Source organism: Protopterus annectens, chromosome 17.part0 (assembly GCF_019279795.1).
Source record: "Protopterus annectens isolate FY-2018-M chromosome 17.part0, PAN1.0, whole genome shotgun sequence".
Lineage (NCBI taxonomy): Eukaryota > Metazoa > Chordata > Ceratodontiformes > Protopteridae > Protopterus > Protopterus annectens.
In genome coordinates, this window is record NC_056751.1 from 286,906,858 (window position 1) to 286,913,926 (window position 7,069).

General features: G+C 49.5%; 1 protein-coding gene across 1 annotated transcript in view; it reads left to right on the plus strand.

Annotated features, from left to right (window-relative positions):
* The window catches only part of RPL27A (ribosomal protein L27a), a 59,712-nt gene that overhangs the window by 41,729 nt on the left and 10,914 nt on the right, over positions 1-7,069 (plus strand). The gene's annotated exons all lie outside the window — the stretch shown is intronic.

Consider the following 7,069-nt stretch of genomic DNA (forward strand, 5'->3'; position numbering starts at 1 on the left):
ACTAGATCTGAAGTAGTTCATTTGCTCTGCAACCTGTGGGTATCGGATCCGAGCCGGCAGCTTTACTAGCTAAAAGATCTGAGCTCCTGGCTCCTCCCATTTACCCATAACCCCATGTTACATGCTCCCTTTCCTCAGATCTCATTTGCTGCGGCTGAAAGAAGCTTCTAGTGAAAAGCTCCTAAGGTGTGGGTGAGAACTTTGCAATTTGTATTTCAAAAAAGTCAGAGAAAAGTTGATTTTTAGGTTGTGTGTGAGATTGTCTGTCTGGTCATCGAGTGATAGCCTTAGTTTAAATTTTTTGTGGTAAATTTAGCTTATTTTTGTGTTTCCCTCCCCTTAGTGTGTGTGATGGCTGAAGGGCCCAAAGCTGTTTTTTCTAAATGCACTGAGTGTGACCATAAGCTTTGCCCAGCTGATGGCCACACTCAGTGCGTTTTGTGTCTGGGGGTGGCCCACTTGTCCACCAGCTGCCAGATATGTGCAGCGTTCAGCCCCCGGGCCATCAGGGATAGGAAGAACAAGTTGATCCTGGCGGAGGAAGTCTACTAGAGTTGCATTTTGCCACCCTTGTATATGACTGACTTTCTGAACCATATGTTGGCTATAGTCAAGCCATTTGCCAGAGAAGTCTAGAACAGCCTCTCCTTTACCGCAGGACACTTCTTCTTCCTCTCCCTCTAAGGCACAGGCTGCTACTGCAGCCCCCGTGCTTTTAGATCCCCCGACTCTGCCTGGGACTCTACCTCCCTCTTCTGTGCAGGGTTCAGGGGACTCTTCTGCCTCTACCAGAGAGAAGAGGCACAAAAAAGGAAAAACATAGAAGCCACAAGAGGTGGGCTGTGACTCCTCCCTCAGCCCCGCCATCTAAAGTTGCTAGTCCCTCTGAGGGCTTCCGGATCCTCTCCCTCTCTGCTCCGTTCGCCTTGTTTCTCGCCAGAGGAGGACCAGTCTCCGTCGAGGTGGCTCTCCCGGCCCGCCTCGACCTCTTGTAGATCTACAAGAAGCCTGACCGACATGGACATGGATCGGATGATGTGTCTATTTTTGCAGACTCAAGATGCAGATGAGGGTGCTCCTGCCCCCCCCCCGAGGGGGAGAGCAGCCCCTCTTTTTGCCAAGATAGCTCCTTCTCCAACCCGTTTTCGAGTTATAGGATCCGGGCCCTTTTGGAACCGGGGAGTTGTCCGCGCTGATAGTTCCGGTAACTTCGGTGCAGACTGTACACTCGAGTGTGTCTGATCCTGGCTCTCGGTGCCGAGAGCAGAGCGTTGGATCAGTGTGTCTTCAGCACCGTTCAGGTTGGAGCACACTTCCCTCTTGGATCAGACTGCGTCGGCTCCGACACCGATCCCTACTCTGAGCCAAGGAGGCTGTTTTTGGAGCCTGGGGAAAGTGGCTCGCCTTCGGCATTTAAGGTAGTGGAGAGGGTTCTGTCAACCTTCCAGATCCCCGGTCCGGGCGACTGATCCTCCCGTCCCCCCTATGCATTTGGGTCTATCCTCCATCTGACCACTGGGACAGCCTGCCCCGACCCTCCAGTTAGTTCCCTTGGAGGAACAGGACCCCGTAGGTGAGCCCTCTTCTGATAGTCCCACTGAGGAGGTCCCTTACAAACGGAAGTGTAAAAGGAGGCACCTGGACTCCCCGGAGTCCCTCATGAAAGACGCAGTTGGATGAAGGGGAAGGTTCCCCAAGGTCACCCCCTGAGGATGTCTCCTTTGGAGACATGGAAATGTTGCGAATTAGAGGGGGGTGGTCTGCCCAAAAACTTTCCTCTGACGAGTCTGTGTTTCTGGAGGTGTTTGAGGCAGGCCCGTCTACCTCCTGGGTGTCCCCCTGGCTGACCCCCTGGTAGACTTGATTACTACCAGGGCGTGGAAGGAGCCGGACACCGTGGAGCTAATTCCAAGAAGGCCAGATAAAATTCTTAGCCCTCCCCATGATAGGCAGGCCTGGTCTAAGGGTTCACCTGTGGATGCCATGTTGGTGGCAGCTGTCACAAAGAAGGAACTCGCACAGTAGAGTTCCTCGGTCCGTTCTCCAGATAAGGAATCTGACGGACCGCATTGGGAAGCGGATGTTCGCTTCAGCCACCTTCTCTGTAAGGGAGCTGAACTGCATGGCACACCATCAGACTCCAGCGAGACCTAATAAAGGAATAAGTTGCAGCTCCACAGAGTCCATGACTGTCGAGGATAAGAGTACTTTCTCGACTCGTATGGCCACTCTAAAGTCTATATCTAACACGTCTATGTGGCTACTCTCCCATGCTACGGAGTGCTCCCCTGGAGCTAGTGGAGCAGGGGTAGTCTTGCGGTGTCACACCTATCTCCGCCTTTGCGATTTTGTGGAACCCTTTAAGGCGTCCTTCGCGAACATGCCCTTTGACAGTTCTTTGCTCTTTGGTAAGACCGTCCAAGATGCTGGTCCAAAGCGAAAGACTGGAAGACGCTGTCTGCCGTCAGGGTCCGCTTCTCTAATCCCCAGAGATCCTTTTCCAGGAATCAAAGGGGACAAAAGATGTGGTTCTGGAAGTCTCAGTAGTCCTGCCCAGCTTCGGATTCCCTCGTCCTTCAGAGGCAGAGGACAAGGTGGATGCCGGCCCAGAGGCAGAGGGGGTGGGGGGGCGCATAACTTCGGGTCTAGAGAACTGTTCTCGGACAGGCCCGTGCAACAGCCCTGAGGGCTTACCCGGCTGTCCCTCTCTGGAGGCAGTCGGGGGGGGGGGTGTTTGTCGGAGCACCTACTAAATTGAGAGTCCATCATGACGGATCGATGGGTGCTCCGAATCCATATCCAGAGGTTATTCCATTTCCTTCCTAACCCCCCCCCCCGCGCTATGAAGCGCCTCCCCGATGTCCCACCCGATCAAAGGGAGGTGGCAGCTTCAGAGATTTCGAAGCTGCTAGAAAAAAGAGCCATCCAGTGTGTCCCCCTAGACCAGTTCGGATTGGGCTATTACTCCAGGTTCTTTCTAGTGCCAAAAAAGACTGGGGACTTGAGACCGATTCTAGACCTTTCTTCCCTGAACCTGTTCATTCCCAAAGAAATTCCGGATGGTCACTTCAATCAATTCTCTTCCTCGGGGAGAACGACTGGATGTGCTCCATAGACCTCAAGGATGTGTATTACCACATTTTTGATGGACAGACTATCCAGGAGGTTTCTCCGCTTCCGGCTGGGAGCCAGTCCTTATCAATTTAGGGTTCTTCCTTTCGGCCTCACCTCAGCCCCCAGGGTGTTCACCAAGGTCATGACAGTGGTTGCAGCCCACCTGAGACTCCAGGGCATTCAGGTCTTTTCATACCTGGACGACTGGCTCCTCACCGCCTGCAACAGGCTTTAACTGTGTGTTGCCAGGGATTATGTTCTAACTCTTGCCTAGAGTTTGGGCATTTTGGTAAACCTTCAAAAGTCCTTTCTTCATCCTATGCAGGTTCTGGAATTTATAGGGGCCAAATTGGGCCCTCTCCTCTCTCAGGCCCTACTAACTTCAGACAGGGTGAGCAGTTTGTCATGTCAGGTTATAGCCCTCCTTCAGAACTCTGCTCCATCGGCAGAGTTAGTCCTGAGAGCACTAGGCTCTATGGCGGCGGCAATCAGTCTTTGCCTACACGCGCATCTACGAATGAGGATTCTGCAATGGACCCTTCAAGTCCACTGGTCTCTGTTGCTACATCCGTTGAACACCCCCTATTCCCCTGAGCAGGGCTTGCAGGGACTACCTCTGGTGGCTTCGCTCATGGGAGCTGCGGGAAGGGAGACCCTTCGTGATGCCTCCACCCCAAGCCACGTGTTTACCACGGATGCTTCTTGCCTCGGGTGGGGGGGCATTCTTTGGGCAGAACCGTAAAAGGCACGTGGACCCCCTTAGAGACCGCTTTGCATATCAGTGTCCTAGAGATGAGGGCGGTGCTTCTGGCGTTGCAAGCTCTCCACGACCTTCTTCCTCTAGGACTATTGCATTGTTTCAAACAGACAACATGGCGGTCGTCTGGTACATAAACCGGGAGGGACCAGATCTTATCCCCTTTGTCGGGAGGCTGAGCGTTTGGGAGTGGGCGATGACCACCAACCACTTTCTGGTTGCAACGCACATTCCGGGTCAGGCCAACATTCTGGTGGATAAACTGAGTCGCGTGATCCTCACACCGTACGAGTGGTCTCTGAAACCATCCGTTGTGAAACAGATATTCCTCAAATGGGGTCTACCTTGCTGCGATCTTTTCGCTTCTCCGTCAAACACAAGTGCAGTGAGTTTTTCGCAATACTTCCCACACCAGGGGAGAGCCCCAGAGACGCTCTGGTTCATGCTTGGCCACCCAGTCTCCTCTATGCTTATCCCCCCTTCCTCTTATGACTAAGTTCATTCAGAAAGCACGTCGGTTGGGGGAGCAGAATTATCCTCATAGCCCCATTCTGACCTCGCCAGATCTGGTTCCCTTCTCTGCGGTCTCGGTGTAGTTCCTCCATGGATCTTGCATCCCATTCCGGATCTGATTTCACATCCTGCGGGATTGCAACCCCCGAACCTGGTAAACCTCAAGCTTGCGGCTTGGTTGATCCAGTTCCACTGATGGCAAGGACTCCCGGCATCTCCTCACCAGTAAAGGCCATTCTGGTAGCGGCTCACAAGCCTGCTACCAGGAAAATTTACAGTAGTAAATGGAAGCGTTTTTCTGTCTGGGCTAAGGATAAGGGCTTAGATCCCTTTACCGTACCTATTCCGGTGGTTCTTGATTTTCACACATTTTTCATCAAGGAGCCAGTGCATCTACAGTTAAAGTACAGTTGGCAGCCATTTCCCATTTTCATGTAGGGGATGGGCTGGGATCTTTAGCTTCTGCGAAGATGTGCAACACCTTCTTGAAAGGTATTTTTCTATTGAAACCACCAGTTACGACTGCGGTCCCACCATGGGACCTAACTTTGGTTATATAAGCATTGACAAGCCCACCTTTTGAGCCTGCTGCCTCAGTTCCATTAAAGTTCTTATGGAAAACAGCCTTTCTAGTTGCTATTACTTCAGCCAGGAGGGTTTCGGAACTTCAAGCCCTTTGCATGAAAACCCCCTTATCTAATCTTTCATAGGGATAGTGTCTCTCAGGACTAACCCTTCTTTCTTACCAAAGGTGGCTTCGGAGTCTAATATTAATCAGTCGATTAATTTACCAGTGTTCTTTCCCAACTTTCAGAACTAAGGGGAATACAAATTACACAAGTTGGATGTACATAGACAGCCACGTTTTTACTTGCACAGGGCAAAGGATACTCGCTGATCAATTGTTTGTGTCCTTTGCCAAATCTGCTCTGGGTAGAGCTATTACCAAAGTTACTTTAGCAAATTGGATTTCAGTGCATCATCCATGCGTATGTAGCCTCAGGTAAACCTGCTCCTATCTGAGTCCATGCCCACTCAACCTGATGCATAGCCACATCAGCAGCCTTTTGGTCCAGGGTTCCCCTGGACGACATATGTTCAGCAGCTACTTGGTCCTCTTCCCATACATTCATTTCTCATTATAAATTAGATATGATATCCAGGAGTAGGGCTTCCTTTGGCTCCGCGGTGCTTCGGAATATCCTTCCTTGAGGGCCTCCCAATGTTTTAGGTAGCTGGGGACTCTGTCCCACAGGTTGCAGAGCAAATGAAGCAAGTACTTCAGATATGTACTCACCATAACGTTCCATCTGAGTAGGTACTTCATTTGTCTGCAACCGACCCCCCATGCCCCCTAACCATTATCGAGGTTCCTGATCATGATTGAGATTGTTTCATGTGTTTAGGCATTACTTGGTCCTCTGTCGAAGGTCTTAGTTAGATTAAGCAAACTCTATCTGAGGAAAGGGAGCATGTAGCAGGGGGTTATGGGTAAAGGGGAGGAGCCAGGAGCTCGGATCTTTTAGCTAGTAAAGCTGCCGGGTCGGATCAGATACCCACAGGTTGCAGACAAATGAAGTACCTACTCGGAATGTTATGGTGAGTACATAACTTTTTTTCCCCTCCACTTAATATCTGTAATAATGCACTCTTTGTACTGTACTTTGTCTTACATGCTGTACTGCTTACACTTTTCCAATCTGTTTATGTTCTAGTCTTACAAAATGTTTGTGGATTACTATCCAACCTTTGCATGCTGTTCCTTTATCCGTTTCCTCTAATTACGCAATTTCCATTTTATCCCCCCAACTCAATTTCCTTCACGTTCTTATTAGTTGACGTAAGCTTGACCTATATTGAGAACCAGCAAGACTTAAAACATCTTGAGCACTTTTTATCCAGGTCTGTGTTTCTGTAGTTTTTTAGGGTAATTATGTATTTCTTTGGCTGGTTTCTCATGTCATTAAACCCAAATCAAGTAATGTATAATCAGCTGCACAAGAGTATTTAGACTGTTGGAGGACAAGGGCAAAGCGATGGAATTGATAAAATGGATCTTCCCTTCCCATTTAAAATAGCTTCTGCTTTATAAAAAGTAGAGAAGAATTCTTCAAGCCAAGAGGCATCTGTTGAACTTTGACTTGTTGAAACACTACCTGTCAGGGTATGATCTTTTATATTTAGATGTTGGGAGACAAATTTTCAGGCTGCTTTTCTGTCCCCCTTGTGCCATTGTAGTGGTGGTTCTTTAGTTGTGAACTTCGTCAAAAGATTACTTAACTGCTCCCCTCTTAAATACACAGAGGACTGACTGCCCTCTTTCCTTACTAAGATTGTTTTTGCATGTGTCTGGATAAGTGGGCAGTCATCTACAGATCACTTTTTTAGCCTCGTCTTGGCCTCCAAGGGCTATCATTTATTGTAAGCATTCAGCTAACATGTTTTGGAAAGAAGGAGCTTAAACTACTTCATAAAACCCATGCAGCGACTGGGAGCGTGCCAGACTTTGCAGAAGCAGTGACTGGAGGCATATTCTATTTTGGGACCTCCTGAGTGAGGCAGAAGTGTTTGCCGTCATATCACGCCACTACAGCTGTTCAAAAAGACCAAAAAATAATTTGCTGTCACAGGTGACTGTGACTTCAAGGGCTTGGGTTTTGTCTAATGGAACAAAGTAGATTTGAG